At 45.0% G+C, this 23,184-nt stretch overlaps 1 protein-coding gene across 5 annotated transcripts in view; it reads left to right on the forward strand.

Annotated features, from left to right (window-relative positions):
- The window catches only part of LOC111874138, a 611,561-nt gene that overhangs the window by 330,547 nt on the left and 257,830 nt on the right, over nt 1-23,184 (forward strand). For 4 of the 5 annotated variants that reach the window (XR_002844492.2, XM_023869365.2, XM_023869368.2 and 1 more), the window contains one exon: nt 16,295-16,330. The gene's annotated coding sequence lies outside the window, so the exon portion shown is untranslated. Of the gene's footprint in view, nt 1-10,338; nt 10,348-16,294; nt 16,331-23,184 lie in introns of those variants that run through there. The other variant, XM_033755347.1, reaches the window with a different exon arrangement.

The raw sequence follows: 23,184 nt of genomic DNA on the forward strand, positions 1-23,184 counted from the left end.
GGTAGGGTAAAGGTAAAGCTGCCACTTTGCTTAATTAATTAAGCACTACGCCGTGAAGACGTACGGGGGAGTGGAGGTATAGGTCTGCGTTCGTAACTTCAGCACAAGATGGATATGGTCAGCATCACGCCCCGGCTGCTTTACTCCCCATTGGATAGGCGGCTGGGTGGGACCCAGAGCCGGAGGAGTGGAGAAAAATCTCTTGCCCCTGCCCGGAATCAAACCCCGGCAATCTAGCCCGTCGCCCGGTGCACGGTTATAATCTGTCATGAATTTTTTCATGGTTTTCCTCGGGCCCCTCCAGGCAACTGCCAAGACAGAGCCAGTAACGCTTCCTTCCGTATTCTAACTGTTCATTAGTGATCCTACCGTCCGATACGATGCGGCGTATCCACTGACAGCATCGTTAGGTACCCCACATGACGGTTATGGGGCACAACCTTCCAAGTTTTCTTTCATTTTTAGTTTCTTCTTAATGTAAATTTCGAGGTTATTTCAAGGTTCAGATTTCTGAGAATTTTGTTTCTTTTTGGTCTTATGTTACCTCCCCCCCCAAGTATGTGAACCCCAAAACATTTTAAATTTGCCATAAGGTCGCGGGTTCGAGTCCCGATGAGGTGGATTTTTTAATTGACCTAATCCTTCCAGCCCCTTTATGGCCCTGCGATCGACTCACCCTCTAACAGAAATGAGTAACAGGAATCTTTCTGGGGTAAAGACCGGCAGACTCGTAAGGCTGCCCATCTGTGAGCCGATTGTCTAGAAAATGTGGGAGCCTCGACGTGTCGCAACCCAATGGAATTTTAAAGCCTGTTACAGGGGTAGCTTTACCTTACTTTACCCACGAAAACAGGAAGAGGAAATATATTTGTATCCCAGTTTTTCGTTCGAGATTCGTAGATTATTGCACACGTTAGGTTTTCGCTGTGTATATTTAAGCTACAAACAACAGACAGCCAGGGAACGTGATGCAGAACCGCGGGGTTTCTATACGCCTATAAAATTTCACCTCGATACACACTGCGCTGTGTTCAGTCGGGCGCTTGTAATTTCAAGAGCGGATTCCATTCCGAGGTTCGTATGCGGACATGTTCCCCTTTTGAATTAATCGATTGAATTAAACTCTGTTAAGCCTTTCTCTTCTCTAAATTTATTCTCTTGTAATGCCCTAATCCTATTACGATTCGTATTATGGGTTATGCAGTTTAGCCCGCTGTACACTTTCCAGCGCGCGGTGTATAGACGGCGTTGCGAGTGGCGCTCGGGCGTCGTGTTCGCGACGTCAGAAGAAGAAGATCGACTATCCTAGCTGAGGATTTCCAGTGGTTTTCCTAACTTCTTGCAGGTGTATTCCGGGATAATACCAAAAAGTAGGGCACAACCACTTCCTTTCACGTCTTTTTCCAAATCATTAATCACTAATCATCATATCACTTGATGCCATATAATCTGATTTTCTATCTGTGCTTAATTAAGCACCAGGCAGTGAAGATATATTGGTGTGTGGAGGCATTGCTCCACCTGTTTTTCGGTGGCTGCAGTTCTACCAGCGGTACCCATTCGATGTGGCCTCCAGAGCCACTCTGGAACTTGTGTAAAAGAGAAAAATCTGTCCCTCTCACGAATTGAAGCCTAGTCACAATATCGACTGAGCTATCGCAGCTCCCTCACCTGGATGCAGAGGAAGGCGAGTGGTGTGACGTACTTAGCTGTAGTAGGGGGAGGGTCTGTCTGCTTCGTGAGGCGTACCACCCAGCCAGCAGCCCTTACTGTCTGTCGACAAGCCCAGTACCCCTTTGTTTGCAGTGGGGTATCGATTGAAGGAATGTTACGGGCTACATACTGCCCACTTCTGTCGGAGGGGCGGTCATTGAATTTGGGACTGAGCGTGTATCCAACCGGGGCCACACGCCTGATGCTCCACACCGACCAGATAAAAAGATTTTGTCCTGTGTGAAAGTACAGGTAAAGCAGTCCCTATGCGTGATTAACGTACACGTCATGAAGACGTATGAGGGAGTGGAGGTGTAGGCTTACCTCCACGTATTCTTAACCTCGGCACTAGATGGAGGTGAGTTATCAGCTTCACGCCCCGGCCGCTTTGTCACCAAGGAAGGCGTCCCTGATTAACACTGAATAAGAAGTTACGTTGATCCCAGGGCCGGTCTGGATGCTACGGTAAAGAGAACTCTTACTAATGCTGAGAATCGAACCTGGATTCATCAATCGTCTTGCCCATAGCCTAGTCACTAAACCGCTTGAGCTATGTCGACTTCTTTAATACCTCGTGTCTGTAATTATTGATATACAGCTGCGCCCAGTATTCAGTGAAGGGCATGTAGCACGAATGGGAGATATCGGATATGCGTACAAGGTAGTTTGGTCCGAAAGACTCGAGGAAAGAGATATCTTGGAAGACGAAGTCTTAGATGGGAGATTAATATTGCCACGTGTATTAGTGATTAGTACTCGTATACGGGGTTTGAATTAGGTGAGTCGATTTGTTGGATATTCACTAGTCGTAACTACAATTAATTATAATTCTCCCAAGATTACTGCAGCTATAACACATAAAGTCTGCTTACACTAGTCGCTGCTAGATAACAAATCTCAACCATGCCTAAGCCCTGACAATGTTTTCACTATCCGTTTCTTGGCAACGGATCTATAACAGTCTCACTTAATCACACACTCCAGATATTACACGCAAAGTCTTCTCTTCACAGCCGCACTCTGGCAACTAACTCTTTTCTTCACAGCTTCCGTACAGAAATGACTGAACCCTCAACTCGGCTCTCTACTACTCCTCTGCCCAAACTCAGAGTCAAAGTCACATTGCGACTGACGATCAGTCAGTCAGTCAGTCAGTCAGTAAGTCTTGGTTTCGAGCCCCATCTGGGGCTCATGACCACATATTTATTACTATTTGACAGTTACGGTCTTGTTTTTGTGGGGCTCCCTCTCTGACGAGATGACGGGTCTGTCTTTTGTATATGCTGCTGGTCCTTGCCAGCGCAGTCTTTCTCGGGTCCTAGTCCCTTGGGACTCGCAACCAGATTTTTCTGTCTCAGATTTGAGACTTCCGTTTTCGTCGCCTCCTACGACTCGCAGGGTCACGGTGGAGGTATTCGACCCCAACTCCACGCGGCTAATACCTCTGTCCTAGCTACAGATTATCATTATATAGTCGCGGCACGAACCGCCTAGAAAACCTCTTTTTTTTTTCAGAATAGCTGTGATGTTACCTGTATACGTTGCCGCGAGAATGTTTACGGACATTCCTGTATTGTTATAGAAACGGCCCATATGTCACAATATTAAATTGCATTTTGAAGAAATTCGTTCTGAATCTGTAAACTAGGTTTAACTGTTTAATGATAGGGACCAGCGGCGGGCTCATGTGAACACGGTAATGAACATTCTGGTTTATAAACGTAAGGGAATTCGTTAGCCAACTGAATTACTGTTCACTCAGCATTTTAATATCTCTGTTCTCTGGAATTCGTTGAAATCGACAAATGTTAGGCATTGTCATGTTACATGTAAACTGTTTAAGTTGGGATTCGATTGAAGGACCTCCTCTTTGCCAAGGAGACCCACTGAATGCAAGCTGTTACGGAACATTTGTTCTTATGCGCCCTTTTGTATCCGATCTGCTTTCTGGGTTTAAAATGTGTCGGCGCCTCCATGGTAAACTGCCGTTTAGCGTGACTTGTAATGCGAGAGACACATTGGAATTCAAAATGTTTCGTCCGATCCCCAAGTGAGCGTCACTTCTACAGTGTTGCCTAACGACGCGGGGCCGTGTTAATGTGTTGGAATTTAGCTTGCATCCTGCCGTATCAAATTACATTACCCCATTCTCGGGAGTTTGCTACGTAAAGCGCACGCCTGAATTTCTACACTAATTTACGTAAACGTTAGCGGCCTCTGTAGTCTAGAAGTAACGTACCTACCTCATGACTCGTAGTACGAAGGTTCAAATACCCGGCGGAGGTCGTCGAATTTTTAAGGGCGGAAGAATTCAGGGAATAAGTCCTCCGGGAGGGACTTTGAGCCGTGGGTCCCGTGTCGTAGCTTTACGGCACGTAAAAGAACCTCATACCTCCAAAGGAGGTCACTGAGCCAAATTACGGACGTTTCCCGCCCAACAGCAGTCTCTAATACCTCTGGTAGATGGGGGAAGCATTATAGATACCTCTCAGCTAGTAGAGCCGGTCTCGCTGGCTGGGCGGGACTGATGGTAAGCACCAGTACCGGTAGGATATAGAGACTGGTAGAAATCATAGAGGGAAGCACAATGGACCAATACAGGTCTAAGTGCATGGGGAAACCCACCCTCTCCAATAACTAACTAACTAACGTAAACGTTTATATAAATCTTCATGCAAAATCTTCGCATGGGCTGTGCATGTTGCACGCATGGAGATATATACAAAATTCCGAAAGGAAGTGACCGCGCGAAATAATTGTGTCTACTTGGTAGAATAATAATATAAAGATGGATGTCAAGGAAACGGTGTGTGTTGATTGGATTTAGCTGGCGCTGGATATGATCCAGAGGTGGGCCTTTTTCGTGGACACGTTAATTAACTTTCGCGATTCGTAAAAAAGTAGCGAGTTCTTGCACAGGTGAGCTAACATCAGCTTCTCAGAAACGTTTCTGATGAGTTAGACTTGGTTAGTTTGTTAGTTATTGTGTTAGTTGACTGAATTGTTGATCGACTTGGTTAATTACCTGGCTCGATGGTTAGTTAGCTAGATAGTTACTTGATTAATTGGTTACATTGTTAGTTGATTTGTTTTTTGGTTAATTAGTAACTTCGTTAGCTGTTTGATTAGTTGGTGTTACAGTTTTTTTGTATGTGGTAGTCTGTATAGTTTGAATGGCAGACAGGAAGATAGACGAATGCTAGGCATTCCACGAATTTAATCTGCTCTTAATGTCTCGGTGAATGCAATTAGATAATGTTATAACATTTCAGGACCTTGCCAGCTGTCAGTCTAGAAACGTCCTGGTTCTACCCGCACGGCCGTGAAGTCTGTGTGAGCTGCTTCTAATGTCGCGCTGCTAATCGGATCTCTTGGAGTCAGCAGTAAGGAGTGTCAGGGCGTTTACTGACGTGTTTATCCTTGAACATTAACTGTATTCTGAGACGTGACACCTCGTAGTCTGGTTATTGGTTAGCATTGTTTCGCGTACACCTGCTGCTTCCATCTTTAGGGTAGAAAAATACTGTGATAGGCCTCTGTGGTCTAGTGGTTAGAGTTCCTGAGTACAGATCCAGAGGTCCGGGTTCGATTCCCTGGGCTACAAGATTATTTCTGAGAAGCAGTGCGTCTGGAACGGGGTCCACTCAGCCTCGTGATGGTAATTGAGGAGCTATTTCAAGGAAATAGCTGCTCCGGTCTAGAAAACTGAAATTAACGGCCGTGGGGATTTGTTGCACTGACCACGTGACACCGCTGTCAGGTGAAGTTGGCACTAACTTCGCCGACAGCGGTTCGTCGCTGGCTTCCCACCGCGGCGGCCCGGGTTCGATCCCAGGTCAGGTCAAGTGGGATTTGTAATGGACACAGTGGCGCTGGAGCGGGTTTTCTCCGAGTACTTCGGTTTCCCCTGCCATTCTTCATTCCACCAAATTCTCCATCATCAGAATCACCCGGGGCAGGCTACAATAGGCCAATCAGTGGCCGCCGTGCCGAGTGGACCTAGTTGTACTCGTACTTCACCCCCACTAAGCGAATTAAAAAAACTTCGCCTTCAAGCGGCGGTCGCTCGGTCGGCATAGTTCGCTTGCAGACTCAAACCACGGAGTTTTTTTTTTGTTTGACGTTTAAAATTCATAATCTTGTAATGAGAAAAGCCACAAATGTCACAGTAGCGAACCATGAAGATGGAGGCATTAAATTCCTACGAAATGTTGGTAGATGTATACCAGATTACACTGCGTCACATCTCAGAAGATAGTAGTCACCGCTGTGATAACTTCAGTTGAATCTTCACGACATATGTCATTACCAGACTGATTGCAGCCAAGACAGACGAGAATTGTAGCTGTCTTCATTAGCCCCACAGCAAAATAATGAGTTTCTGTAAGAGAGAGATTAATTAGAGTAACTCGTTATGTATTTACCAGAGATCTTGGGGGGAGGGGGGAGCCTAATTTTTCATCAAGGTAAAAGCTAATTTTAACAGGTTTCATGTCGACAAAAAGTATAGCATAAAAATCTGACGCCGTGGCTATAAATTAAAGTCTAACTCTTTTTTATTACATTCTCTCATTGTGTTGGGCATGGCCAGTATCGTTTATGTTGAATATACCACCCCGTTCCGTGGACATTTTTCTGACTCATTAATCACCCTTATCCTCACCACATGCCCCTCTCGTAATAGGGGGTTTCTTCCCAAATACACTGCAAAAAGACAGTGCTGTACAACCCGCGCATCAGCTGCACGTATCGAGCAGATAATCTCGAACCAAAACCAAGGCAGCAGTGTACAAGACGAAGTCATGCTTGACAAATAGAATATTTAATTTTTCATTACTTGAGTACACTCTGGGACGAGAGAAATGCTTGCACAATTTTGATCTCATAATATGAACGGACAGAACCAAATGGAAGACCTACGTGTAAATAGAAGGATAATATTAAAATAGAAGGTTGTGAGATGCGTTCTGATTTCGGATTAAGTCAAGTTGCGGGCTCTTATGACCATGATAATGAATTGTTTGGTTTGCATAAAAGGCTAAAAATTTCTTGATTAACACATCTACTATTAACCGTTTAAAGCCCAGTGGTTACTATATATGTACCACCTGCTTTAACATTAAGAAAATCTACATTCTGCCCACACAGTGTATTTATGTGTTCCATATGATTCTCACAATAAACAGTGACTGTTTCCCTAAACAGCATTAACCGGTTGGTCTCTGTAGCGGAGACGTAATGTGTTTCCTGTGAGGTACGGACTGAATTTATATACAGGATGAAGCAAAATTTACTATCCTATAAAAATGAAATCATGGGGTTACGTTATTGTAGTATTTTATTATTTATGTTTACATGTCAGTGCCAGTCTGAGCTGATGATACACTGCTAAGGCATTGAGGGAAATCGAGCGAGCACTGCCCAGTGTATTATTTAGAAGCAGCTCGGTAATTTCGTCTAACCCTATTGTCAAGGACAAGAAGACGCGGATCAGTACATCCACTCCCCTATACGCCTTCTTAAGCACAGGGACTTTACCTTTTTTTCGGTCTTGGGTTAACTTCTCAAGAAGGGCCCTGTTCCGTTTAGCTAGTCATTTCGTTAATTACCAGAATTACTTGTATCGACAGAAGTTTTCCTCAGTGCCTCTCGGTATGTGCCTGGATAGTATTTTAAAATTAGCACCACCATTTCCCTCATAATCCTTTGCGATTCATCAGGCTCAAAACATCATACCTTATATGCTACGCAGCTCGTAGCGTTAACAGTTGCCGTATTCAACTCTTTCAGGCCCCAAGTGAGAGTCACGTTACGACCGAAGGTTAGTCGGCTAGTCAGTCACGGTTTCAAGCCCCATCTTGGGCCCGTAACCAGAATTTTGTTACGTCAGACATTTGCGGTTTTGTCGATTTTGGTGTGGGGGCATTTGTTGCGGTCATAGCAGTATATGGTTTTACATGCAACTCTAGTATATATGTACATACAATACAGACAAGGCTTGGCATAGCAGACCATGCCCCAACTCGTGTAGCTCGTGTTACAACGGTAGATTTGTCACTTTAATGGTCGTACGCTTGACCGCCGCCAAGTTTAAGCCTCGTATGTTTTCTGTCGGGCTTCCCTTTTTCTGATGTCGCGAATATTTGCATTTTTAATGATTTTATATGACCACTGCAAGTTTCCTGCGCAGTTTCATTATGTAAGCATAAACATGCGGTTCTTCAAAAGTTAGGTGCAACTCGTGGACCTTTCGATATTTACTCTTGCACGCCTGAAAGTAGGCTGCGTGATATGTAACACTCAGTCCGTACCTCATAGGAAACACGCTTCAACTCCTTTACCAAGGGCAACTGTTCAGGGCTGTGATTTCTGTTTATTGCAGGAATCATACAGTCCAGTGCTTGGGGGGTTTAAAGGAACAAAGACTCGCCCTTGGTTCCCCCTGCATTCTCTTCCATTGAACAAGAATTTGATAAATTACTTTTAACTCTGTTTACGTGATGCAATACGTAATTTTCATGTGGGATTTGTAATTTCCATTCTAACTAATCCTGAAATATGGAGCACCTGTTGAATGCCCAACAGTTTTAAACGCCTCAGCATTTGTTGTAGAGAAATGTTTGTTCTGTTTCCAATGAACCCGATCTACTCCTTCCGAAAACACTCCAGACGAACTTCCCGCTTCAGTGATTCTGAAGAGAACCGGATGCAGAGGGGGCCACGCCTTGCGAGATGTTTTTGACGCGCCCCCTGATTTGTGAAGCTTCATATGCTTGTAATTTCAAGCACCAGACACTAATAATTCTTTCATATGAAGAGGATTGGTGGTACGCATGTCTGTAATATACGTTATGTATGAACTAAGTGGAATGGCCGCAAAGAGTCGTACGGGAATTTACTGCCAATATATTTCAGCAATGTTTTCGACAGCTATATCAAAGTTGGCAGACTTGCATAGCGGCCAACGGCGATTATTTTGAGGGCCGATGTGGATCTGCATAAGTGTATGTGAATACCTTGTAATATGATGCGATAAACCCACATTCCACGAACTTAATGACTATCACGTGTATAAAGGGCAGTCATGTTAAAACGGGTCAGCACGCATAAATCACACGGCGTGCAAGTTGGTAACACTGGAATTTGCTTACGGTACGAACATCTGGTGGGGACTCGGGAAAGCACAGTGACAAAGTGCCCTTGCACACTAGTCGTTTGTTTATTGTGCTGGAAGTAAAGTTAGCGCTACGTGTGGTCGTCCAACATCAGTGATGGAGACGGGTAAAGAACAGCGAAGTGTAGTGCGCTTTATATATATATATATATATATATGTGTGTGTGTGTGGTAAAGCTATCCTTGTAACAGGCCCTGGGGACCCATAGGTTGTGAGACGTCGAGGTTCCCAAATTTTCTACACAATCGGCTCACAGATGGCGGTGAGGTTGGCAGCCGCCCTCTACCTCCAGGAAGATTCCTGGCACTCATTTACTCGTGTATTAGAGACTGGGTCGACCCCACTGTCATAGTGCGGCTGGAAGGATTAGGTCGACTGAAAAATCCAGTGACCCCATCGGAAATCGAACTCGCGACCTTCCGGCTTGTAGCATAGTTCGTCAATCAACTACGCAAGTATCGCGTGTAGCACAGCGTAGAGCATATAAATATTGTGGAAGGAAATAACATTTTGACTAAGGAACTAATTTCTGACTCGTCAATATAGCGAGTAGGCTACCGGCTGAACGACCATAGGATTGAGGTTCGATTACTGTCAGAGGCAGAAATTTGTGTTTTCTTCACAGCGCCAAGATCGGTTCTGGGGTCCTCCGGTAAGTGGCGTGAAGCTGAACATTCATCTCCTTTTGTTTCATTATCTCGAACATTGCAGGACTTAGGGAAAAGATGTATTGACCATAAACTTTAATTTCCTTCAGCCCCCTTCACCTTCAGGTCGAAACATCTTTCACTCCGATAAATACGTATTTCGCGACTTTCTCTGGATATGAGCCCAAAACTCATGCAGGCCTTCATGTAAAGCGTTCGTTATTTTTGACCGATTTTAACCAAAATTGGAATGCATCGATAAATTGTAGTAAATAAAAGTGATACCATGTTCAAAGAAAATTCACTGAACGATTATCGAGTTGTCACGAGCGATGGACGCACTGACTCAGGGACAAACATGGCGCGACGGTAATATGAGCATTATTTACACCTTGCGAACGCGCAAAATAAATCGAGAATGAAGTTTTCGAATCTCACCCGGAAATCCAAGAGCCTGGATAGCTCAGTTGGTATAGCGACTGGCTACGGGCTGGACGACCTAGTGGTCGGAGTTCGAATCCTAGCTGGATCAACAATTTTCTCTTCTCCACTTCGTCCAGACCGGTTCTGGGGTCCACCCAATGGGTACAGGGGCCTCTTTCTCCGGGGGTAAAACGGCACGGGCGTGAAGCTGACCACTCACCTCCAGCTGCTGCCGAGTTCAAGAAAATGTGGATCTCTACATCCACTCCCCCAGACGTCTTAATGGTGTAGTGCTTAATTACTTAGGTACAGGGACAGCTTTACCTTACACAGAAATCTACCACAACACTTACACATTGCTTTAACAGCCGTGTCTACCGTATATACTGGTAAGAATACGAAATAAATTTCATATCTTTGGATGTTCTCTGTTAGGTCCGCGGTAAGGACAGATACGCCCGTGTTGCTTTGTGTATGCGTTTGGTGTGTTCTGATATTCGTTCGGACGCCGAATATCCTCAGGTTTCACATGGGTTTTCTCAGTCCGTCCAGGGAAGTACCGGGATGATTCCTCGAATAGGCCACGACTTCCATCCATTCCAGTTCATCTGTCATCGGTCATGGTGCAACTCGACGCTGTATATTGTCCGTATGACAGATTTATTAAATTATTTCAGACGAACCAAATATAAGGCACGACATTGTAATTCGTTTCCTGTTGTGAAAGCATTAAATATCGAGGCCGGACGTTGAACGGTAGTCTGAAACAAGCCTTCCGGCATGTTACGCCGTGTAGTCTGGTAGATGTTTCCCGTCGTCTGGACTCTCTGGTTAAGAAATAAATAGCAGTTGTCGCTGTTTTACCTGTTGTGGGGTTTTGGTCGCAAATGTCATTTTCTGTGCGTTAGAATTGTCATCCAATATTTGCCTATTACTGGCCATTCGTATGTTTTTATACTGATGGCAACATCTGTTGACGAATATGTCGACTCATATCGGGTTATATCTCTTTTAACCCTTTGACATCATTGAAATGAAAATTATTTCATATTTCGTTCGTGTCGTCTAGGAAAGAAACCACTGAACTTGCAAAAACCCGCTGGACCGCATGATTTATTTGTATATATATATCCTTCTCTTGTGGAGCGAGTTGTTTTCATTGAATATTGTATACGTTTGTAAAGAAAGCAACCACAGGCATGAATGAATTAATTATCGTATTGTAATACTGTTCAGATTCACCTAAATATTACATCGACATTCAACATGTAGCTTAATCATTTAGATCACAGTGGTTACTATATATACCAACTGGTTTAATATTAAAAAAACTCTGCATTCTGCCCACACAGTGTATTTATGTGTTCCATCTGGTTCTCACAACAAACAGCGACTGTTTCCCTAAACACCATTAACCGGTTGGACTCCGTAGCGGAGACGTAATGTGTTTCCTGTGAGGTACTGCCTGAATTTGTATATATTACAGAACTCTGCATTCTGTCCACACAGCGTATTTATGTGTTCCATATGGTTCTCACAGCAAACAGCGACTGCGTCCCCGCACAGCATTAACCGGTTGGTCTCTATAGCGGAGATGTAACGTGTTTCCTGTGAGGAACGGACTGGATGTTTAAACTTTATTTTGTTGAACTGCAGGCTTCAAAACGCTGGAATGTGAATGTGTGTGTATAGACGGTGTGCTGGAGCTGGCCTAGCGTTGCCAATTCAGGATCGCACACCAGAAACGATAAGCATTGTGAATAAGTTTGGGTTAGCCGGGGATGGGATGGGGTTTGGGGTTTGTTGTTCTCTATCGGAAATCCATCTTCAGTCTACCTCGCCTGCTACCTGGCCTGGGGGCACGTAAACACCCAGACAGCCACTAGACACACCGCTGCTGATACGAAGATTAATCTTCTGGCGGAGGTTGTGTGAGGGTATCAGCAATCAGCTGCGTGATACCTTCATCCCTGTCGTAGCTGATACCAGTATAATGCGCACACGTTTGTACCAGAGTGTACCTTACATTCTAATATATCGCGTTTGTTTTGTCACTGATTTCTCGCGTGCAGAAAATTCCCACACTTATGTATACGAGTTCGTTAAGAGCTGTCAGTATATAGACTGCAGAGCGTGGAATGATATGATGATTGATGAATTGCGAATTGGAAAGGATGTGCAAGGAAGCGGTCGTGGCCTGATCGCGATATTATCCAAGAATTTGCCTGCAGGTATTCAGGAAAACTACGAAAAGCCTCAATCAGCATATCTGGTGTTGCGACCGAGGTTCGAACCCGGCACCTCCCGAACACGAACCTAGACGTTGCCTCAACACCAGTGCCTTATTGCTTGTTTCAATAAAAAAAAATTACATTTAAATGCAAATTTTACATTGTTTATTTATATTGTCACGTGTATGCGTGTGACTATAGACTGGGTTTGGATTGGTAAATAGATTTATTGACCACTTACAGGTCACAACTAGAAATAACTATAACACAATCGCTGATTTCCACATGTTATAAATCTCTGGCCTACTACTAGACGTCTCCTTGTAATCAATGATTATTCCTCTGCAGTGTTTTCACTAGACGTTTCCTACAAACGGATGTTAACAATGGCTATTCCTCTGCTTCCGCGCTTAAGTTCCCTCCAGAACTGACTGCCAACAATCAACTTAACTTGGTTGCCCCAGTTCTCTTCTTTATAACTCCTCGGCATGGACCCCGTAGACAATCCCCGGTTTCCACCTTTGCATGCGTAACCGTAGCCGCAGGAACGTGTTTAACGAGCCATTGCCGAGAAACGGGTCTGATATAATCGCCCGTCTCACGACCGTTACATAGCAACGGCTATACACGCTACAATATGTAAGGTAAAGCCATGGTAAGATGTCCCATGGGTGGTGGGGATGACGGCGCCCATGGCATCCCCGCCTGGCTACTATCGTGTTCCCCTCTCACCTATGTCTGCCCTCATGCGCGGGTTAGCTACCTACGTTGCGCACGAATCTCCTGCTTACGTGTTTCTACCTTGAAGATGGAAGAAGTGTTTTTTCGAAACATCGGTACCTGTCTACCAAGCTGCACGGCTTGACATCCTAGAACACAATAGGTTAACATGTTGCCGCTGCAGTGAAGTGTCAAGTTCCATGAGAGAGCTCAGTGGGGCTCGGACATGTGTCGCTCTTGCGCGCTGCTTGCCGTACTGTGCCTCGCTCTTACTTTCATACGCCACTGCCCGCCATTGCCCCTCTCCTTTCACCTCGTCATTACCGCTCAGTATCGGAGCGTGAATTCCGCTCTTAACTGACGATTGGATCCAGAACCCACGGATGATCCTCTCTTTATGTAAACATAGCATGAGGGCGAAAAAAATTGGCTTGTAAGGGTGCAGACATCAGATGATAGCTAATGGGGTACGTGAAGTGGGCGTTAACAGTGAACCCTCTGGTTGTTAGGGACGTGTGCATGTTCGCTGTACCGGGAACAGGTCGAGTTAGTGCATCTGCTTATAGCCAGGGGAGCGGATGTAATGGGAGGCTGGGGAAAACTGCGTAATGCGGACGTTCATAATTCGTGGTGTTGGCCCGATGCCATCACGATGATCAGGGAGAATTAGGTAGACATGTAGCACGCATGTGGATAGATGAGAAATGTGTACAAAGGTTTGGTCGCAGGAAATTGATGGAAAGAGAGACAACTTGCAAGACCTAGACGTAGATGGTAGAATAATATTAGAATGTATCTCAAAGGAATGTTTGTGAAAGTGTGTCCTGGATTAATCTGAATTAAGAGTAGTGAAATGGCGGGCTCTTGTGAACAACGCATGAAATCGTAATTTTTTTTTTACCTCGGCCAATCAACACCTGCCGGGCAATGAAAAGTAAACTCATCTCTTTGCTTAATGGTATATCACGGCGTGAAGACGGATGGGGGGGTGGGAGGTATAGCCCTCACATATGTTTAACCTAGGCATTAGATGGAGCTAGGGGCACGCGGTAGCGTAGTTGGTTGAGGCACTATGCTACAAGCTGGAAGGTCGCGGGTTCAAGTGCCGATGACGTCATTGGATCCTTCCAGCCGCACTATGGCCCTGGGGTCGACTCAGCTTCTAACAGAAATGAGTGCCAGGAATATTCTTGGAACATTGTTGAGGGAAAAGGACGGTCGGCACGTACAGCTGACAACCTTGCCGCCATCTGTGAGCCGATTGTCTAGAAAATGTGGGACCCTCAACATCTCACAACCCTATGGGCTTCCACGGCCTGTTACAAGGGTAACTTTACTTTATCAGATGGAGCTAAGGTTTTAACCCCCCCCCCCCCCTCGATCAATTTTCTCCGGTATGCATTGGACGGGTCGCAGAGCCGGTGCAGAAGAGAGACATCTGCTGCCTCTGCTGGGAACCAAACCGTGTTTCTTCGGTTATCTAATCCGCTGCCTGTTCGCTTTACCGACCGAACTGTCCCGTCCCCTTAATAAAGCTGGTACGAGTAACAAAGAAATGACACAGTGATGATTGCATGATGAAAACACTTACCGTACAAGTATGAGCGCTTCACTTGACCTGTTTGTCCCGTTTCAGTAATTCTGTGATTATTAATGCGAAGAAACCGTAGCAGGTCAGCAATCAGAGCTCCGGCGGACAGGAGAACCAGGAACTCCTCTGATTTAATTCCAGGCGTCGTGTAATTTGTAAGGAATGAGCGACTAATGTTCGGATTCCGAAATAAGTCTTGATGCTCGATACATGGACTGCAGTGTGAGTTGCTTGGGATGAGTTATGGAGTTTAATGAATAAATTAATTTTGAAACACACGTTGCCTCTGAACTTACACAAGAGTGGTATAGCTTTCTGTAAAATTCATCATAACATGCATATTAGCTCTTTGAACCAGGAAATTCGTCTAAATAATGTATAAAAATATTCCATACCTCACAGGAAACAAATTACATATACGCTACAGAGACCAACCGGTTAATGCTGTTTAGGGAAATAGTTGCTGTTTATTGTGAGAATCACACGGTACACAAATACACTCTGTGCGCAGATTGCAGAGTTTTGTAATATATACAAATCCAGTCTGTACCTCACAGGAAACACATCACATCTCCACTACAAAGCCCGACCGGTTAATGCCGTTCAGGGAAACAGCCGCTGTTTATTGTGAGAACCATACGGAGCACATAAATACACCGCGTGGGCAGAATGCAAAACTATGAAATGTATGTGGAGCATATCGTTAATACCATGATTTAGACGGTTAATGAAAACGTCTGGATTCTGATCCACTCTTCCATACAAGCAGCATGAAACACAAATGCAAGTAGTAACGTGGGAGAAGCTAGTAATACTAAAAAAGCATTACGGCATGAACCCAACAGCATTTACGTGGTCTTAACCGAAGATGGAAGCAACCCGATTTTATGATGCATAATATTTTAATATTGAGCTTAACATCAGTTTTAGTTGTAATCGTAATTTTAATTTTATGTTACTATCTCAACTTTACGAGTTTGCTGTGTTATTTATTAGAAGCTTTACAGACTTTTCGGAAGTACGCTCTTCGACCATCTTCAGGGTCATGGAGTAAGCGAAGCAAACAAGCAACTAACAAGAATGTTTTTCTTATTCTTCGACTATGAAGATGAAGCAAGAAATTCCCCCGAAACGTCTCAAAACCTGTACCGAACTGTGTCCTGACATGGCCACCACAACAACTTTAAAATCCAACAGAATATATTTAGAATATAAAGTTGTCCCTGCACTTAATTAATTAAGCACTGAGCCATGAAGATGTACTGGGCAGTGGATATGTGGCTCCACTATTTTTTACCTCGGCAGAAGATGGAAGTGAGTAGCTAGCTTCACACCCCGACTACTTTAACCCCATAGAAAGCCCCCGGTATCCATTGAATAGGAGACTCGGTGAGCCCCGAGCCGGTCTGATCACTGTGGAGAAGAGAAAAATCTCTTACCCCAGCCGTGAATCGAACCCCTTCCGGCAAGACCGTAACCTGTCGCTATCCCAGTCTTTACTTGTCAGAAATAAAATCTGCAAGTACAAGTGACATGTCACAGATTTGCGTATTGCTAATATACATCTCGTGTAACCTGAAGATTACTACATGGCAGTCGAAACATGAGGTTTCTTAGTATCATCATAGTTTCATATGCCTATTCATGTCTGGATATATTCCATTGCTCCTGTGATGTTCAAGGAGAGATCTAGTGAAGTTATTTCACCTCATTCCGTTATGGTTTCCAGCAGGAGCATTTTAATCTACGATAACTGTGTTTGAATCTTTACAAATTCCCGTTTCATTTTTTCAGGATGTTGCATTCGCGAGCGGCAGAGTTCAACATAAGGTAAGAATGCTTCGACTTCTCTATACTTGTGTATCCATTAACTGATAGAATTTCGTGCCAGCTGTGAGTCCCCTCCCTAGCCCCCCCCCCAATGGACAAGCTGCGTTGTATTGCTTGTTTAGAAACCTATACCCGTCTTGTTGAACTGGAAGAGTTCATGCTTCCTACTGCGAACCTAACAGAAAACATACAAAGACAATACGAAATTAACTCCGTACTCTTACCAATATGTACGGTAGCCACGGAAATTGTTGCGGTAAAGTTTTTCTGAGTGCGATTTCAATCTTCATTCCCTGTCTAATAAGACCTTGTGTGATAAATGTTTAAACTGAGGATGACCACTTTCAAGGCCACGGTGTGTATTTTGATCAAAAAAAATATTAATACTCTTCTGAAGGTCACAAAATTCAGTCGGGGACAACAGACTTATTCTGCATAAGTACGAGTACACTATTACTTTTGACTAAAAGGTTTTTATCTCCTTTATGCATTACAGTTTCCGCCTTCATTTTTTTCAGCCCTTTAAAGCACAATGATAGTTATATATGAGGGGCAGTCAAATGAAAACGGGGAAGAAGCCAAAACATATTAAAGAACATTTCTACCTCAAAAGTAATCTCCAAAACTGTTAATACATTTATCCCACTGGGAGATAAGACGGTCAATCCCATCTTTGAAAAAGCTTGTGGGCTGTCTACTGAACCACATCTTTACCCAGCCACACACGTCTTCGTCCGATGCAAACCGATGTCCACGATTTCAGGTCTCCAAAAATATGAAAATCACATGGGGCGAGATCTGGGCTGTAGGGGGGATGTTGAAGCACTTCCCAACCAAATCTCTGTAGCTCCTCACAGAGTTGGCAGTGTGGGGGCGCGCATTATCATGAAGAAGGATAGCATTCCAGGGCGTTTTGACTTTATGGCACGTCTCAGTTTCTGCTAAGTGTCTTCATAGCGCTGTGCATTGAGTGTGGCCCCATGCTCGAGAAATTCGACAAGCAGAGGGCCCTAGCAGTCGAAGAAGGTCATCATCATCACTTTACCGGAACCTGTGTGTAGGGCTTTGGATTTCTTCGGTGGGGGAGAATTCACGTGTTTCCATTGTTGGCTCTGCCGTTTCCTCTCGGGTTCAAAACGGTGGCACCAAGTTTCGTCCCCAGTGGCAATACGGGATAGAAAAGCATACACTTCCTCATGGTGTCGTTGCAAGTGACCAGTGATGCAGCCATTCTCTGAGTCTTCTGTTCCTCCGTGAGTTGATGTGGAACCCACTGCGCGCAGATTTTTCGGTACAGCAGGTGTTTTGTCATAATGGCGTGTACGGAACCGGGACTTATTCCCATCAAAAGACTAATTTCTTCCACAGTGATCCGTCGGTCTGCCTGGATATGACCATCCAACGCAGCAATAACATCAGGAGTGATGACACGATGAGCCGTCCTTGGCGAGCATCATCTTGCAGTGACACACGTCCCTCTCGGGATCTCTTATGCCACTCCAGCACACGCGAACATGACATGCCTTGTTCGCCGTAAACAATAGACATGCGACGATGAATTTCTCGTTCTCCTACTCCTTCAGCAGTCAAAAAGCGCACTACACTTCGCTGTTCTTTACCCGCCTCCATTACTGATGTTGGAAGACCACACGTAGCGCTAACCTTACTTCCAGCACAATAAACAAACGACTGTTGTGCAAGGGCACGTTGTCACTGTGCTTTCCCGAGTCCCCACCAGATGTTCGTACCGTAAGCAAATTCTAGTGTTACCAACTTGCGCGCCGTGTGAGTTATGCGTGGTGACCCGTTTTCGTTTGACTGCCCCATATATACGTGGTAGAGTCATTAAGTTCGTGGAATGTGGTTTTATCGCATCGTATTCACATACACTTATGCCGATCCACATCGGGCCTCAAAATAGTTGCCGTTGGCCGCTATGCAAGTCTGCCAGTGTTGATATAGCCGTCGTAAACATTGCTGAAACATATTGGCAGTTAATTCCCGTACGACGATTTGCGACCATTCCACAAACTTATTGACTGTGGTAGTATATCACCTGCTTTAACAAAATTCTCATTTTCTCCATACTGTGTACGTGGTATATGTCTCCTGTGGTTCTTACAAACATTTCCCTAAACAGTATTAACCGGTTGGGCTCTGTAGCGGAGACATGATGTGTTTCCTTTGAGGTACGAACTGACATGTATGCTATTGATATGAGTTTCAGACTTAAAGTCGTAAGAGGTGGCGAAAACGGAACCTATTATCCCGGAGGTATAATCGGCCACCATGTTCTAGTGGATATAAATACGGAGACCTGGCCCTTGAGTTTGGGGGGAGTCTCGAATATGAGACAGTAAAATATGATGATTCCCGCGGATCTCAGACTTGAGAATGACCGCGCTGGCGAGGTCCAGCAGGAATTGTAAACGACAGACCTGCCCTCTCATCTGACTAATGAAAATCTGGGCCTGGGCGCGAGATGAGGGCTTGACACCAGGACCGTCGGTCGTCAGATTTCAGAGCGTTAAATAGTGAGGTTCCAATATTCGTCTGCTAAGTGTGTCGGGCCCGAGCGTGTCGTTGTAAAGGTTTGCTCCCAGGAGAAGTTACATGGCCAACCGAAATGCATTAGTGGTAATTTGTGATTTAATTTGGACGCGTAATAGCCTGCGTCCATGACACTCCGCGTGTGTGCCGACTGTACGAGTATGTCTAATGGAAAGACTTTATTATGATGTTGGTACCGATTTAGATAGGCATCGTATTTAATGCGTGTAACGTGTTCCTTATCGGGTACATGATCGTCTGACTGGTCAAAATACCCATTTCTTTTTTTTTGCCCCAGGTTTTTCTTAAAAATAAACCGCCGGAATAATGAAATTTATTTAATAATGTAGATGTAAATAGCCGGTCACGGTAGCCGAGCGGTCTAAGGCATGTACTGTCTTCGCTCGCTTGGAAACCGGGATCGTGAGTTCGAATCCTACTCATGGTATGGATGTTCAGTTTGTGTGTGTGCGTTTTTCTGTGTTTGTATACAGGTAGAGGCCTTGCGACGAGCTGATCACCCACCAAAGGAGTCCTACCGAATGTGTAAGATCTAGAAAAAGCGAAGTGAACGGAGAAGTTCATGGAGGTAGGCCTCGGCCCACTGGGGTTGCAGTGCCAAGGAAGGGGAAAAATAGATGTAAATAGGCTACGGGCTTTACTCCGGGGAATCAAGTTTAGATCCCTGGAATCCCAAATTTCTGTTCCCAGCGTCGAGACGTGCTCTGATGTCCTTCCCACACTTCCAATCGATTCATATTGGGGGCTGTATGCCCGGAATTAAAGCGGCCGGTGCCTGAAGCTGATCACTTAGCTCCATGTCATGGCGCATACCTCTTCATAGCGTGTTGTCGAATTATACACACGAACAACTTTACATGTTCTGACCGCATAAAGGCAAGTCTAAAACAAGTGCCTTGATTTGAATATCCACGCTGAACGTTGGCGTCGAGAGGGAAACACTGTGCTTCGTTATCGATTGGTCTCTGGTTCAGATCCCGGGGAAGAACCTCAGGTTAGCCCAAACCAGTCTTTTTCTAATCTATTTTCGTCTAAGAATCGCATCACTGGACGATCCTAATGGGAGGTACCGATTTGCAGGCAGGCGCCTTCAAAGTAAATTTGATGAAATGAAGCACCGCTTTATGAAGATTCACTGGATTCATGGAGGTGTAGCTCCACACATTCTTAACCTCGATACTAGATAGAGGCGGTTTGTCAGCTTCATGCCCCGGCCACTTCACCCTTTTTAGGACAGATTCTTGGTACCCACTGGATCGAAGACTACCTGGGCCCCAGAGCCGGCCTAACAAGTACACTGTGTTCACTGAACTGCTACGGCGCATAATTAAATAATATTGTCGAAAGAAGTAGCATCCTATCGGTATAACTGCCCATGGAACTGAGCCGGAATGGCTCAGTCGACATGGCTTCTAGGCTACGGGCTGGATGACCGAGGAACTGCTGTTTGATTCCTGGTAGAATCAAGAAATCTTTCTCTTTTCTGTGATATCAGACCTGCGCTGGCGCCCACCCAGCCTCCTCTCCAATGGGTACTGGAGCACTGTATTCACGGGGGTAAAGTGGTCGGGGCGTGAAGCTGACTTCACACCTCCACCTAGTGCCGAGGTGAAGTGTAGCTATACCTCCGCTCCCGCATACGTCTTCATGGTGTGATGCATAATTAATTAAGCCCAGGGATTACTTTACCCTTTAACACATGGAACTTACCGAGGCGGACAGTGAAGTGCGGCATATTGATCTCGGGCTCTGGAAGGTGTGGGTTACCCTTGCGAGCCTTCATACGCTGGTCTGCAAGTCACCATACCATAGGCTTGTAATAGCCATTAATAGTGCTTGAGGCCCTATATTCTTAATTAACATTCCCACATGAACGCAGTGTACACGCACGCCATCTCATGTAGTCACATGCTTCTGTTCATAAGTGGCACAAGTACGGTCAGTTCAACAGGTAATTGTGTTCCCTGTGAGGTACGAACTGAAGTTCTGAACCACATTTCGACCTGCTAGTATAGTTTCTTACCCCCCCTCCCCCATTTTAGTGTGTCTCACTACCACCCCCACTTCTTCGCTCTCTCTCTCTCTCTCGTAGTCGCCAGCTTCCCACCGTGGCGGCCCGGGTTCGAGCCTTGGTCATGTCATGTGGGATTTTTATTGGACAAAGTGGCGCTGGCGCAGGCTTTCTCCAGGTACTTCGATTTCCCCTGACAATTCTCATTCCACCGACTGCTCCACATTCATCATTATCATCCTGGGCTTGTACAGTGGGCAGTGGCCGCAGTACCAAGTAGACTCAATCTCACCCCATTAAGAATAATAAAAAAAAGTATTAGAGAGAGGGAGTTACTTCGCGAATAGCGGTTAACCGGCAGTCAGTTCATCTTGGCGGCAAGCCCCTTGAGAATCACGACCAGTATTTTTATATATATTTTTTTTTTCGACTGAACACTTACGGTCATATCCCTTATGTAACATCCTCTCGCCTTCTGGCTGTCATCAGCAGTCATTCTCAGGTCCAAGTCCCGCTGAACTCATGACATTTTACTGTCTCAGATTGGAGATTTTCCCAACCTGGGGGGCCAGTACCCCGCATTTATATCCCCCAGAAACAGGGTGACACCGTTATACCCCCAGGCACTGGGTTCCCTTTTCGTCGCCGCCTAGGACCCGACGGGCTACACTGAAGGTTTCGACCCCGATTTTGGTGGCTAGTGCGTTGCACAGTAAGATTTAAGAACTGAGTTCCTACCTCACAGGAAACACACTCCGTCTCCATGACAACCACCAGTCGGTTAATACAGTTCACGGAAAGAATCGCTGTTTGCTTGTGAAAATCGTACGAAACACACAACACTCAGTGAGCAAATTCAGAATACTAATCAAATCTGGTGGTACATATAGTTACCACTGTGCGTTAACCAATAATGCTATCAGTGAGTATCAGTAATTTACACATTTTGGAAAGAAGACTCCCGGAGTCTGGGAGCGGAGACGCTGGGATGTTCTCGCATTTCTACACGTGCAATGGAGCTGCCCTGATGCTGCACGCAGACACCGTTCCAAGTTGCGCTAATGATGCAATCACTACTTGCTGTCGCTGTCAGGAGACCTTGTATGTGTCTATGCATGTATTCATCCCCGGCGACATGGCTTTAATATCTAATAATGACGCCGCCTTTATATTCCCCTGACGTCTGCTGCATGCCAACCGCAAATTTGCGGGTGACGTAACTTTGTATCAGGTTGGAGGGTGGATTCAGCTGGCTTGTCATGATAGTTTTGTCACTAATAAATACCATAGTTCTTACAGGATTTGAATTTATTACAGCGGTGAAAGTGAAAGGTTCTCGTTTCTGTGTTATGACACTATGTAGTCGGGTAGAAGTTTACCGACGTTTCGGGAGTAACGTTCTTCAATAAGTTGCTTGTTTTTTTGGTTGATCTTCATGGTTTTTCCGTCCTGAAGATGGAGGAAGTACGTCCCACTGATACTTTGGTAGTATTATACCAGACTACACGGCGTCACACTTCACACGATATTTCTCTTCACGTCAATCCTTTACAAGCTTACATCCGTTAAGTTTGACAGGAAATTACCTACCCGTCTTTATGGAACCCCAGGATTCATGCCGTATTCAGAAGAGCTCACCAGTGTACCCTATTATGAGCCACTTAAATCCAATCCACATCCTCCAACGACACTCCTCTACGTCCATTTTAATGTTACCCTTCTACCCCCACGTAAGTTTCCCAAATGATCTCCGTTCCTCTAGTTTTGCGACATTTGTCCCATGCGTGCTACGTGTCTTCTCCATCTATTTTACTTGAGAGTGAATGATGAATGATTACTCGTTTTCCGCATCAGAGAACAGAGCAGTCGTACGCGAGTTACAAGTTTAATTCGTTCGAGAGTGTTTTGTTTCAAGATATTATTGACCTTATTAATTTGATGGAAGTTCAGTGTACCGGAAAGTGTTTTGTTCCCAGTGACCCGGTTTCTGCACTTCGTGTACTTTTGTTTGTCCCATGTAAACTTCCCCTACATAAACCAGGCTTGGACGGTGACCACTCGTTATAAATCCACAGCCTCAGTTTCAGAGCCTTCGAAACTCTACACAGAAGTTATTATGCATTATAAAGGGTACAGGCCTTTGTGTCGCACTGGGAGTACCAAGTCAGCATGTACACGAGTGCTGATTTATAATTAAAAGAGACGCCCATATCAGTGGGTTGGCGTAATGGCTACACTGTAGTGTTGTATTCGGATGGTTCCCGGTTCGAGT

This window comes from Cryptotermes secundus, unplaced genomic scaffold, assembly GCF_002891405.2.
Source record: "Cryptotermes secundus unplaced genomic scaffold, Csec_1.0 scaffold26, whole genome shotgun sequence".
Classification (NCBI taxonomy): domain Eukaryota; kingdom Metazoa; phylum Arthropoda; class Insecta; order Blattodea; family Kalotermitidae; genus Cryptotermes; species Cryptotermes secundus.